Below are 13,040 nucleotides of genomic sequence, written 5' to 3' on the forward strand. Positions count from 1 at the left end.
CTTATGATATACACAATAATTTCTATTGTAGTAATTGTGACCAAATGTTTTATGAAATAAATTTCCTTTACATGAAGAGTTATTAAGTTATAGGATGATGTGGATTTTTCTTATACATTTCTTAGAACTACTGCCAATTTGATGCCGGAGCCCATGCTAGAGTGGTTAGTTTATGTATTAAAAATTATACCATCAATATACAAAGGGAACTATGGCAAAAAGAAATTGAGTGTGTCTTATGTGCTTGTGGTAAGTTTTTGCTATGTAGAGTAAGTAATTTTGGTGTATTGGTTTAGAAAATTCCTTAAAACTTTATGTTGTGAGTTCTTACTTTATAGGCAAGATGGATTATTATTTCTATGGATTATTATTTCTATCATTGCTAAGAATCTATGTATGTTTGGTTTTATGTGCACAATGGATTGGTACTTGTATGCGTGTTAACTTTGCATGTATACATGTATGTTGTAATCACTTTGGACCATTCTATATGCTTATATCCATGGCTGACTTGTATGCATTATACATGAATATTGCAATAATAGCCTTAAATTCAAGCGTCTCTTTATCCATTCCAAATCTACTCTATGGACTTCTCTCTTTGATGCTAACAAAGCTCAGAAAAATAAAATCCCCATTGCAAAATGTTCAAGCTTGCTAACTAAGATTCTAGGTGAAGGTAAAGTATACTATGTAGTGTGGGTTATAGACAAAGTGATGCTCTAAGGAAAACTTATCAATGAATTGCTCTCTATTGTAAAGAATATTATGTTGAAAAGTCATAGGCTTGCTAAGAATAGTTACTAGGTGAAGGCTCATGTGTTATATATGGTGTTTCAAAAAGTTAAAGTGGTGTGAGAGGGAACATTTTCTATGCAAGTCCAGCTCTAAAACAAATTTCCATAAAGGAATTTTATGTACCTTTTAAGACAAATTCCTAAAAGATATTTTTTTTATTTCATGTGGTACTAACCATAAGCAAAGTTGTATGGGTGAAAAATTCTCCAAGGGAGTCAACCCGATGAAAAATTTATATTATGTGGCAAACTATACAATTTTTATTGCAAAAGTATGTAAGACCACATATTGTATCATTTAGTGGTCACAACGGAGCGATAAGCAATTATTTATTCATTGGAGCTAAATTTGATGCCATATTTCCAAATATTCAAGACCGTTAAGCCAAATGTACTAGATGAAGATCCATGTATAGTATTTTGTTGTTGTGTCATTGACCTAATCAAAATGGTGTGTGCAAGAAAAGATATAATCTATTGGGCATGAGTTGGTGGAGCATTTCCTTCCATATGGCCAAATCTCAAGCTTGCTAATAAAAGTTTCTACATAAATTCTCTTGTGTAATCCATTGTTAAACAAGGTCAAAGCGGTGTCCATATGCATTTTCTACTAGATCCAAGCTTTGAAACAATTATGCAGTGCAGACAAAATGTGTATCTTGCTAAGTGAAGCTCTTGAGTGAAGTTTTTTGTTTTGAGGCCAAGGTACTAGTTAAAGGACCATCTATAATATTGTAGTAATAAGAAAAACTCTTTATTGGTGGAGACAAAATTATTGAAACAATTATGCCATGTAGCAAAATCAGCCAAGATTATGGATGCTAGTTCATGTATACTATCCATTGCTCAACAAAAATGAAGTGGTACGAGAAATAGAAATTCTCCATGGGATTCAATATTTAAAATATTTATTCCACGAGGAGAAAATGTGTACCATGTTGAAACAAATTTCTAGGTGAACATTTTGAGTATAGCATGTGCTACTATTTATAGACAAAGTAGTCATAAAGATAAATTATTAAACAAATCCAAGGTGGTGAAAAGTTTATGCCACGTGAAAAAACCATCAAGCTTGTCATTACACATGAAGGGGCTCAGCTAAAAGGATCATCAATAGCACATGCATTGAAAGGGTATTAAAAAGAACCCCTCAAGTCAAGTGCTACAAGAGGTAATAAAATAAACTCTCTTTGAACAATAATTTTATATATATATATATATATATATATATATATATATATATATATATATATATACATACATACATATAATTTTTTACTCAAAATGGGTGAAACTCTAAGGTATAGGGTGACAGTCCAAGTGTGGTATGTGTTGGTGGATCTATGCCGCAAGGACAAGCAAGTGTGTACTTGCAGCACTCTATTAGATGAAGTAGTTTGTGATAGAAAAACCTTGTATTTGTAGTCATCGAGCCTCTTGACATGGTATATTTTTTAAGGATGAGCTGTAAAATAATTGGATCCATGCTAATATGCTAATTGGGTCTACCTTCTATCTTGGTAGTTCTAAACAACACACTCTTTTGAGGTCCCTTAAACTCTAAGATTTGTTTTTTAGTATTTTAGAGTTTCTTTTATGTTGATATATCCAATGCTTTAATGTTAATGTCTAAATTTGAGCTATTGACAAAGCACTTTTTTCACGTGAAGATCATAACTTGTATAGTACAAATAAAGTTTAGTGCCATGCTTCCCTCATGCTTTTGAGGTCTCTAAAGTTGATGTAGGTACCTATAATACACATGCCTCTATAGATATGTGTTAAGGGATATTTTAATGGGACATAGAGTGTACTCGCAAATAGATGATAGATCAAACTACAAAAAAATAGTAAATTTTTGAGTGAAAATGGGACTTGAATGACTCTCAGAGTTTCTAAATATGTCTTGCTAGCTAATAGTTCATCAGAGTTCTAATAAAGAAAGGGAGCCAGTTTCGATAGTTTATCAAAAAGTTTTATGAACAGAGGAAACCAATTTTGATAGTCCATTAAGAAGAAAGGGAATTAGTTTGATAGTTCATCAAAGAATCTTGATGACTCAAATTGAGGTGTCAAGTGATAGGAAAGTTGGTAGGGTAACCAATATGATGCAAGAAGTAAATAGAAAGGTAAGCAAGGTCCATCAATTAAGCTGGTCAAGTGGATGGTGAATGAAACTTTCAAATTATTTTTAGTTCTAATATATGCCCTTGAAGCTTTTGGATTATTAGTAATTTTTATTTTTAAAGTTTTCAATGAACCAAGAGGTTGAATTTGATGCATTCCATACTACACAAGAGGGAATTGCTGAGCTACAGTCTCTATGAATGTATCTGTGGGGATAGTCATGGGCATGGTTTTCTTGAAATGTGAAAACAAAGGATATGAATATGATACTAACAAGATTTAGGTGATCAAACATCCATGAAAAGATTAACATGGTCATTGATGCAATTGCTAAATAGGTTACAATGATCACAATCTCTATCCAAGAATGTCATGATTTGATCAATGACACTAATTGATACAATATTTATTTGATGTTCAGTAGCATATGCTCTATTACGATCTGTGTTGAATTGACGCTTATAGCACATATGAGTGGGATGTTCATATCGTCCACAATATTCACAAGAAGAAGAAGAATTTCTAGATAATGTGGTTGTTTAGTGCTAATACTGTGTTCATCATATTGACATGCACAACAATCATCTTCGGTATGGCCATTTCTATTGCAGTAAGAACATTTCTTATTAGGAAATTTGAGATGAGAAAAAATATTACCGCAATAGCTACCTCTGTAGTTTTCTCGTTGAAATGGACTCCTTCGATCATATAAAGAGTGTTCCATCTGTTGGACTCAGTCTCCTGTTGAGAAACCATAGTTGTATCATGACTAGTATTACGTCATTCTTGACATTGAGAGTATTAAATTAAAGACATGCAAGCTTGGTTGAAATCTATACCATCTCTATTAGAAAGAATGGTAACGATGTTATCATAAGAAGGGTCCTTCACTATGTCAAGGAGAAGTGTAATTAGTTGTTTTTGTGGAACAGGATCACCGACAGAGAAAGTTGATTAATAATGGATTTGAAAGACTCAATATGTCCCGTCAGAGCAGTACTAGCTTCATATTGTAACTTGTTAAGCAAGCCTCTCAAATAAAGTATTTCGGTAATAGGTTTCTTTTAAAAGTTTGCAATAAGGTACTTCCATACGTTGTTAGGAGTTTTTTGGAGCAAGGGATTGCGCATATGTACATATACATGCATGGTGCATCAAATAAAGAATTGCCCATTTTTCAGAGCCAGGTGGTTACGTGGGGCCCACATGTGTACAGGTAGGACAGGGTGTACATAGTGCATCGATTTTCACTATTACCAGTATCACTGTGTTTTTTCTACAATAAGGAGGAGTTGGTAGTGCGTAAAACTTCTTGAGGAATCTATCCGCGGGCCGACGACATGAGGTAAGCAGGTGCGTCAGATGGCATCGAGTGGCGTCAAGAGGCCGAACGGGGTCAATATTTGCACGTGGATGAATACGGACACAAAGTGGTGTTTTCTTGTGAGAGTTATGCAGAAAGGTCATCATTAGGACCACTTTTTGGGGCCACTTCACGTGGTTGTGAGACGCATTATTGAAAAGAAATGAGTGCCAGGTGTGCGGATGATGCAAAAAAGGTGGCAACTATGCACTGCGAGGTCAGTTTTTGGCCTGTTCGGGGTCTGTTTGAGGTCATCTAAAAGGCCAAGGGTGCCCAAATAATAAATCTAAGTGTGGGAATTGAGAAAACTGAGAGAAGACCAGAAAAAACGTGGAGAAGAGAGGAGGACCAGTCGCAGGTGTGTTTTTTGGGGTTTTTGGAGCCTATTTTGGCCGTAAACTGCTCATCCGAGGTCGGATTTGAGCACTTTGACATTGTAGACTGGGGTTTTGGGCCGTTCCGGACGCGATGGAATTGTCCATTTTGCCAAATTCCTCACTCTTTTCCTGCTGTTTTTCTGTGTAAGTTTCTCCTATGAGCGAAGTTTCTGCTCTAGTTTGTGATTGTATCTGGCTTATTTTACCCATATTGTGTGAGCTATTTTCCCCATTGGTGTTGGTCCAAGCTCAATATCTAAACATCAAAAATTCTCCTCTTTTGAGCTGAGTTTTTTGGGTGTGTGTGTGTGTGTGTGTGTGTGTGTGTCTGTGTGGAGTGGGCAAGTGGATAGTCTCTCTCCTCTCACTCCAGAGGTGTGTTCCCTGTCTCGGCCAGGTGTGGTCTCTAAGCCGAGTGGTGCCCCATAGTGTGTGTGTGTGTATCTTCCCAAGAGTGTGTGTCGGGTCGTTATAGAGGCGTTGTGTGTGTTTTCATCCCACTCACAATCTTTTGGTGCCCCCACGGAGGATCTTCTTCGAGTACCTTCTACTTCGAGCTTCGAGCTTCGAGATTCGAGATTCAAGATTCAAGGTTGCAGGTTGCAGGTTACAGGTTACAGGTTATAGGGACAGGGACAGGTACAGGTACAGGTGATTCACACAGGTACAGGTAGCTGGAGTACAGTGATATACTAGCAGTGATGTCACTTGCAGTTGTTGTGGGTATGCATCACTTGGTGCCTGTTTGAGCGCATTGTCTGCTGGATTGTACGTTACTTGTGGAAACTGCCATTGTACGCATTTGTGGAGCCATACTTGGTTGTATTTGGCAGTCCCAGCCATTTCTGAGACTTGGTCTGGAAGATTGACTATACGCGATTTGCATTAGCCTTCGTGTGAGGGTCGATAGCGTGAGGTTTTTATTGAGCTGGGGGATTCTCAAATGTAGAGATCCTTTCGGTGATACAGGTAGCTGGAGCACCCTTTTTGTGACCTCGCCATAAGCTATGTACTAGTGAGTCCTACTTGATGCTCGGGTTCTATTGTTGACAGTTTATGCATACATATACAGTCTATATTTTGGGTTCCTACTGCTCTATTTCTGGGGAAACTCTGTCAAAATTTTTTCAAGTTATGATGGCTGGTTTTTTAGTCTTTTGAGCCATTTATGCGATTATGCTGCTGAAATTTTTGCAAAATCAGAGGTTAAGTCAGGTGTGCCTTCTTGGGAGCTTCATGGTTGGCTTTAATGGATGATCAAAATGGCCCTCAATTCACTCCATTTTATTTAACTCAAAGAATCCATATAAATGCTCATGTGTCCAGGAAGATTTTTTTCAAGCAGTGCATAGTCTTTATGTTTGGGCCAAGAAGATTACGAGAGATATTGGAATGTCCTTTGCCTGTTGTAATTACGATGATCAACTATGAAAACTCATTTGATGTGCATGTGTTTGTCCTTATCTAAAGTTGAGCTCCATTGAAGTTTCTGGGGATTGGGTAGTCAAAAGTTTTGGGTTCTTGCACGTGTGTTCAAAGGGGTTCTCAAAGCATTGAAACTTGGGTAGCCATGGCTTTCTCTTATCCGGAGTTTCATGGAAGAAGTGATGAAGATGTGGAAGAATTTTTGGAAAAGATGTAGGTTGCCTGCATTAGCAACCAGATTCATGACCATACTCAAATTTTACGCCTTCTCCAAATTTGTTTGAAGAGTGATGCACGAGTTTGGTCCAAGGCATTTGAAGAGGAGTTGCGTGCAGCGGATCCACCTGTAAGATTGAGTTGGGACAATCTAAGGCATGGATTGGAAGTGGAGTTTGTGAAGATAGAAGATCCTGACAAAGTGTGGCAAGAAGTACAAGGTTTGGTGCAGAAGGAAGGTGAGCCAGTAGATGCGTACATACGTAAGTTTTCATTGGCATGGGAGCGAATATGCAAGGCCTTAGCACCACAGGTACCCCTGCCTGACATGATGAAGAAGGATAGGTTCTTGGATGGTCTTTGGGAGAATATACGTTGGAGAGTGGAGCTAAAGAAGCCTAGGACATATGAAGATGCACTAGAGGTAGCAAGGAACAAAGAGTGGAAGTTGAGGAAAATGAGCCAGTTAGGGGTGGAGTCTTTGCCAATGAGGTCTGAATTTCAGCCTATAGAATCTTTACAAGGTCGCATGTCAGGGGTTCATCACGAACCAGTGGTTCCTGTTACTACTCAGGTTATGCCAGAAGTGGTCACTACAGCAGTGCAAGATGATGGGCTAAGGCAAGACATGAGGCAAATGGTAGATTTGATGAAGAATCTCAGCCTAAACATGCTAGGTCAAGTGGGAAATAATCGAGGTCGAGGGAGGTATGCAAATCAGCCAGGAGGTGAAGAAAGACCTAGGAATGGTGTTGGACAAAGCAATGGTAGGTTTTGGAGGTAGACGCCCACCTGTTACAATTGTGGAGATTTGGGTCACATCAGCCCGCAATGTGATAAGCCACCAAGGATGGGGGGAGACATGTATCCATTGCCAAGACAGGTGCTAACTAGGTCAAATGATTATGGCATCGAAATTAAGGGAGACGAAGGAACCAGTGGACTGACCCAGGAGGAAAAAGGAAAGACAAAAGTGCTAAGTGTAGTCACCTTGGAGAAGGCATCAAAGCTAGAGGATACATTAGTGATGCCTATTGGGAAGAGGACCACAGAGGATAAGGAAGGAAGAAGTGCCCCAAGTCCTAGTAAGAAGAAAGGAAAGAGCCATGAAGGCGAGGATGTCAAGGCCAAGAGAAAAAGGAGAGCTCGTCGAAAGTTTCATGTTTTAGATTTTCCACTAGGGGATGGGCAATTAATCTATGACTTGAAGGAGGATCTGACGAGCAGGAAGGTAGATGTTACTTTTGGGCAGCTTATAGAGATGGTGCCTAAGCTAAAGCGACAGTGGAAGAGGATGGTTAACCCAATGGAGAAAGAGCCAGAGAGAGGTTCAGTAAAGGTGTTGGCAATGGATGAGCTACCAGACATTTGTACAATAGTAGATGTGTGGCATAAAAGGAAAAATTTGGGACAAGGTTATGTGGATGGCGGAGCCCAAATATGCGCACACTCATGCGTTGAGAAGATGGGTCTCACAGTGGCTGGGGTGTCAGGTTTTTGGATCAGATTGGCAAACCATCAAAAAGTAAAATGCTTGGGTGTTGTAAAGAGCTTAGAAGTGGAGGCATATGATGCAAAGGCAGTGGTTGATTTTCATGTGATGCCAGCAGGGTTGGGATCATATCCTATTATACTGGGCAGACCATGGTTACGTGTAGTGGGAGCTGTTCAAGATTGGCGACATGGTACGATTAGCCTCTATGGAAAGACAGGTACCAAGAAGCTTTATAATATGGACACAAGGAAACTATTAGAGGAGCTTTATGAAGATGAGGATGAGTCTAGTGATGAAGACTCTTCCACGGTGACAGATGAGGACAGTGATAGCACTACCAGCAGTGATGAGGATGCTGATGTTGCATTTCTTTTGATGGACAAAGAAATCCAGGAGTTTGGTTTAGTTGCATTTGCGAATGAGGTTGAAGATGAAAGTGAAGGGCCTTATGAAGTGATTGAAGGGCTGATGCAAACCAAGGTTGAGTTGTCAAAGAAGCAGGAATTGATGACACAAATGATCAGTGGAGACCTCTCAACTATGGAGAAGGATATATATTTGCACATGCTAGCTAGTTTTCCTGATTTGTTCATTACTTCATATGAAGAGATTAGAGGGTTCAAGGGCGAAGAGATGCATATAGAGCTGAAAGAAGGTGCTAAGCCAGTGCGGAAAAGTCTAAGAAGGATGGGTCAAGAGCAAATGGAAGCCTTGCGAGAAGAGGTGGACAAGTTATTGAAGGCAGGGTTCATAGTCCCTGTGGAGACCACAGAATGGGTGAGTCCAGTTGTAGTCAGTCCAAAGAAGGATGGGAAGTGGAGAATTTGTGTAGATTTTAAACCCTTAAACGCAGCCACTAAGAAGAACCCATATCCTCTTCCATTCATTGATCAGATCTTGGATTCAGTGGCAGGTTATGAGAGGTACAATGTGTGTGATGGTTTTTCAGGCTATTTTCAATTGAAGATTTCTCTTAAAGACCACACAAAGACAACTTTTATTACGCCATGGGGCTGCTATTTCTACACAGTATTGCCATTTGGGTTGTCAAATGGACCTTCCTTCTATCAAGAGAGAGAAAATTGGGTGTTGGAACCATTCATTGGTAGTTGTATTAAAGATTTTATGGATGACTTCTGTGTTTATAGCAGTAGGGTTGAACACCATGAGAAGCTGCAGATGGTATTGGCTCGATATGATGAATGTGGAGGACAACTAAATCCAAAGAAATGTCATCTAGCACAGCCAAGGGTGAAGTTATTGGGCCACATGGTGTCAGAAAATGGCATTGAGGCTGATCCAGACAAGGTTAAGTCTATTATTCTTCTTCCATCACCTACGAGTACGAAGCAATTGGCAACCTTTATACACAAAGTGAAGTACATGGCAAGGTTTATTCCATTGTCTTCTCAGATTTTTTATCCATTACAACAAGTGTCAAAGCATGATCCATTGCAATGGGATGACAAGTGTGAAGAAGTGTTTCAAGAGGTGAAAGAGGTGTTAGGGGGTTTGTCAGCCATGCAGGCTCCTGATTGGGAGAAAGTTTTTTATGTAAATCCCTCAGTAGGGGATGATTCCATTAGAGCCATGCTATTGCAAAAGGGGAAGGGCAGCCATTATATGAGGCCACTGTATTGTGCAAGCCGAGTGAAGTTGGTAGCGGAGAGAAAGTTCTCGGAAGTAGAGCTAGTGATGGCCAGTGTAATATTTGCTTGTCGACGATTTCGTCATTACTTGCTACCACGGCCTTTTGTTTTCTTGACGAGTTATGCCTTTTTTCCACAGTTAATTAATGGTACTAACATGTCAAATGTGGTGAAGAAATGGGTAATTGAGCTGCAAGAGTTTGAGTTCTCTTTTCTAGTGGAAGATAGTACAAGGGCTACCCTAGCTGATTTGTTGACCTACAAGGAGAATCCCCTTATTGTTAAGGAAGAGGTGGTGAGAAAGGTAGTTGAAGAAGTGCCACAGATCAGCAATGCACATGTGTTGTTCTTTGATGGTTCATACAGAAAGAGCCATGATGCAGCTTCAGGGGGTATAGCACTTTATGATCCAGAGGGGAAGCTAGTATGCAAGAGAGGGTTCAAATTGGATGCTCATAGTAACAATGAGGCTGAATATGCTACTCTAGAAGCCGGATTACACATTTGTTTGAAGCATGGGGTTCGAAGGTTGAGCATAAAAGGTGACGCCTTGTTAGTGGTGAAGAAAGTGCTGGGTGTGTGGAAGAGCAAGAACACCTCATTGAAGGAAATGTGCTTCAGAATTAAAGGCCTATTAAAAAATTTCGAAGCATGGATCATCAGACACATTGAACATGCTCTAAATGGAGAGGCACATGAAGCAACTCAAGGCATGATTGGGGAGCTATTTGTGTTGAGGACCACTTTACCTCTTTATCATGGCCGGGAAATTTTGGATCAAGAAGAGGAGTTTTTGCTAACATGAATCATTCCAAAGGAGATTCAGAAGTCTAAGAAGTATGGCTTTGTGTGTAGAGCATACAGGTACAAATTGATTGGTGATGTCTTATACATGAAAGGGGCTGATCTCGTGTTGAGACGTGTACCTTGGCGGGAGGAGCTTTACAGAGTGTTGGAAGAGAATCATGAAGGCGCATGTGGTGGCCATTTTGCTCTAAAGATCACCTTGCATAAGATTTTGCAAGAGGGGTATGTATGGCCTAGTTTGCACAAGGATGTTCACCATTGGTGTAGGTCTTACAATAGGTGTCAAGCATTTGGAAAGAGAGTGTTGAAGCCAGAGCTACGAAAAACCATTATGGCGTTTGATGTGTTCGAAAAGTGGGGGATTGATGCAATAGGCCCGTTACCTATCACAAGTAGGGGCAAAAGCTATATTTTGACGGCAGTGGACTATCTTTCTAGATGGGTAGAGGCTATAGCAGTAAAACAGATCACTGCAAAGGATGTGGAAACATTTGTGTATGATGAAATATGTTGCAAGTTTGGGGTGCCACTGGAGCTACTTTCAGATAAAGGGCCTGGCTTTAGAGATAAACTGCTAGATTTTTTATGTGCAAAGATGAAGATTAGGCACCAGCATACCACTCCTTATTACCCACAGTGTAATGGCTTAAATGAAAGATTCAATGGTGAGTTGGTACAGATTCTTTCGAAAGTGACAGAGCACCAAGGAAAGAATTGGGATTTGGAATTGCCTAGTGCATTATGGGCTTACCGTACTTCGGTGAAGACATGTACAGGGTTTACTCCATTTCATTTGGTGTATGGAAAAGAAGAACTATTGCCTGTGGAAGTAGAGTTGCCTGCGGTCAATATGTTAGAGAAGTTGCTTGGGCCGCCTAGTGATGCATTCGAAGAGAGGCTCTTACAGCTACAAGAGGTTCAGCTGGATAGGATGAGTGCATTGGAACATTATGGGCAGATGCAAGATAGGGCTTTAGCAAAGATAAATGAAAAGGTAAAAAGTAAGGGTATCAAGAAGCATGACTTGGTTTTGCGCTACAACAGTAAGCCGGACAACACCTTCCAAAAGAAGTTTCAAATTAAGTGGGAAGGCCCTTTCAAGGTAGTGGAGTGTTTTCCAAATGGCACATATCAGCTGGCTAACCTGGATGGTGTTCTACATAAGTCAAGGGTAAATGGATTGCGTCTTAAATTGTATCATGCTAGATTGATAATGGTGGAGCAAGATAAACTGTCTGTGGAGCAAGCAATGTTGGTGAAGGATGAGGAGACCTGTGATGCGGCGAGTCTCATATCGCTCTTTGTTGCTGCTGATCATGAATGATCTAGCAGGTTAGGGTATGGGCAAATTATGTCAGGAGTTTTTTGGAGCAAGGGATTGCGCATATGTACATATACATGCATGGTGCATCAAATAAAGAATTGCCCATTTTTCAGAGCCAGGTGGTTACGTGGGGCCCACATGTGTACAGGTAGGACAGGGTGTACATAGTGCATCGATTTTCACTATTACCAGTATCACTGTGTTTTTTCTACAATAAGGAGGAGTTGGTAGTGCGTAAAACTTCTTGAGGAATCTATCCGCGGGCCGACGACATGAGGTAAGCAGGTGCGTCAGATGGCATCGAGTGGCGTCAAGAGGCCGAACGGGGTCAATATTTGCACGTGGATGAATACGGACACAAAGTGGTGTTTTCTTGTGAGAGTTATGCAGAAAGGTCATCATTAGGACCACTTTTTGGGTCCACTTCACGTGGTTGTGAGACGCATTATTGAAAAGAAATGAGTGCCAGGTGTGCGGATGATGCAAAAAAGGTGGCAACTATGCACTGCGAGGTCAGTTTTTGGCATGTTCGGGGTCTGTTTGAGGTCATCTAAAAGGCCAAGGGTGCCCAAATAATAAATCTAAGTGTGGGAATTGAGAAAACTGAGAGAAGACCAGAAAAAACGTGGAGAAGAGAGGAGGACCAGTCGCAGGTGTGTTTTTTGGGGTTTTTGGAGCCTATTTTGGCCGTAAACTGCTCATCCGAGGTCGGATTTGAGCACTTTGACATTGTAGACTGGGGTTTTGGGCCGTTCCGGACGCGATGGAACTGTCCATTTTGCCAAATTCCTCACTCTTTTCCTGCTATTTTTCTGTGTAAGTTTCTCCTATGAGCGAAGTTTCTGCTCTAGTTTGTGATTGTATCTGGCTTATTTTACCCATATTGTGTGAGCTATTTTCCCCATTGGTGTTGGTCCAAGCTCAATATCTAAACATCAAAAATTCTCCTCTTTTGAGCTGAGTTTTTTGGGTGTGTGTGTGTGTGTGTGTGTGTCTGTGTGGAGTGGGCAAGTGGATAGTCTCTCTCCTCTCACTCCAGAGGTGTGTTCCCTGTCTCGGCCAGGTGTGGTCTCTAAGCCGAGTGGTGCCCCATAGTGTGTGTGTATCTTCCCAAGAGTGTGTGTCGGGTCGTTATAGAGGCGCTGTGTGTGTTTTCATCCCGCTCACAACGTCATGGGAAGTAAGCAGTCCATACACATCAAGCAAAAGGGAATCAGTAAGAGCATAAAGGATATACCAACAAGATCCTTTATCATGTCATTTACTAGTCCGTATATGCAGCATGCGAGTCTTCAAATACAGGTCCTTCAGTGATAAGCACGTTGTCATGATCCGTATCAACAGGCTGAGGCAGACATACACGCTTTCCAAGGAAAATATCAGAGAGTTCATTACCTTTGAGAATTAACAACATCTTTGCTTTCCAACCTAGAAATCCTTGGCCTTGGAAAGGAGGAACA

Source organism: Adiantum capillus-veneris, chromosome 9 (assembly GCF_014529385.1).
Source record: "Adiantum capillus-veneris isolate H3 chromosome 9, ASM1452938v2, whole genome shotgun sequence".
Classification (NCBI taxonomy): domain Eukaryota; kingdom Viridiplantae; phylum Streptophyta; class Polypodiopsida; order Polypodiales; family Pteridaceae; genus Adiantum; species Adiantum capillus-veneris.